A 1,923-nucleotide genomic window follows, 5' to 3' on the forward strand; every position below is an offset into this window, starting at 1 on the left:
TTCTCCCTGGGATTTCCCTTCTACACTGGTGTCTCCCCGACTGCTGGGGGCACCCCCACGTGGACACCTGGCCAGCATTTCACACTAAGCACCCCAACATTCAGGCACACACTCCTGCCTTCTCGCCCTGGGCCCAGGCCCCAGAACAGGCCTGCCTGCTCTCACACGCTCCTCACCGGGTTAGCAACTGTCAGAACATTAACAGAACTCGACCTGCCTACCCCCATGCATCCCACCTCACTGCTCAGCCCAGCAGCTACTGTGGTCATGGTCCAGCAGCAGATTCCAATTGCTCCTCGTGGCGGGGAGAGCTGGTAGTGCTGTGGGTTAAGTGTTGGGTGGCTAGAGACAAGTTTTGTGGTTCAAACCTACCGACCCTTCAGCAGGAGAAAGATGAGGCTGTCTGCCCCCATAAAGACTCACAGCCTTAGAAACCCTCTGGGGTAGTTCAACGCTGTCCTGTGGAGTTGCTCTGAGCCAGAGTCCGGTGCTGCTGTGTATGATACGAGAGTCAGGGACTACAGCTTGGGCGGGCGAGCAGGCAATGTCTTGGATCATCTCCTTTCTGCCCCTTGTGGAGTAGTGTTGCTCATTGGCCTGCACTCCCGGAGAACTCAGGAGCCGCCCTCAAAACCAGGGGCAGGGGTTCATTGTTTCATGCCTTCAGCCCCTGCTTGAGACAGGCTGGCGCTGCCTGACCCAGACAGTCCTGCGGATCCACAAAAGATGTGTAGGGAGCACTGCTAGACAAATCAAAAGGCAGCAATCGGTCTGCGAGGCAGCAGCCAATCTCGGGGCATATGCCAACACCCCCCAACCTCCCTGCTCTTCAATACTCTGAAGAGGGTTTGTGCAGTAGGTTTACCTCATGCAAGTCAGCTTGATCTTCTGATGGCTGCTTCCATGAACACTGACGGTGGAGCCAAGCGGGACAAAATCCTCGACAACATCAACCTTTTCCCCAGTTATCAGCGTGTTACCTATGAGTCCAGTTGTGAGCGTTTTGGTCTTCTTTACATTGAGTTGTAATCCAAACTGAAGGCTACAATCCTTGATCTCTGTCAGCAAGTGCTTCAGGTCCTCTATCAGCAAGCAAGGTTGTGTCACCTATCGAGTGGATGCTGCACTCCTCCATGTAAGCCAGCTCAGCATACAGATGGTGCAATTACGGTGGGATGATGCTACCCTGACGCACACCTTTCCTGATTTTAAACCATGCGGTATTCCCTGGTCTGTCCACATGACTGCCTCTAGATCTATATACAAGTTCTTCATGAGCACAATGAAGTGTTCTGGGATTCTCATTATTCTTAAAGCTATCCATAGCTTGTTCTGACCTACACAGTCACAAGCCTTGGCATAGTCAATAAAACACAAGTAAACATCTTTCTGGTATACTCTGCTTTCAGCACAAACTTATCTGTGTTAGTCTGGGTAGACTAGAGAAACAAATACAGAGACACTCATATGTGTATAAGAAAGCTTTGTATACAAGAGCAATTGAGTATTGAGAAAACATCCCCTCCAGTCCAGATCAAGTCCATAAGTCCGATATTAGCCCATATGTCCAATACCAATCTATAAAGTCCTTTTCAGACTCACGAAACACAGGCGTTGATGCTGAATGCAGGAAGATCACAGGCCAGTGGGTGGGAAGTCTTGTGGATCCAGTGGTGTTGTAAGCATCTCAGAGCACTAGCAGGGGTCTCCACCTGGCTTCTCCGGCTCTCAGGGCACGGGTTATACCAGCATAGCGCCATGTATCTTGTCAGTAGAGAATCTCTCAGGGAGTGAGCAGAGAGAGAGAGTGTCTCTCACCTCCAAGGAGGAAATATCAGATTTCCCAGAATCAAGAGAAGACCACGCCCACACAGAGGCCTCATTGGCTATATCCTGATTGACAGGCTAGACTCCACCCCTACA

Source organism: Echinops telfairi, unplaced genomic scaffold (assembly GCF_000313985.2).
Source record: "Echinops telfairi isolate 266 unplaced genomic scaffold, ASM31398v2 ScPeMD7_2;HRSCAF=8, whole genome shotgun sequence".
Taxonomy (NCBI): Eukaryota; Metazoa; Chordata; class Mammalia; order Afrosoricida; family Tenrecidae; genus Echinops; species Echinops telfairi.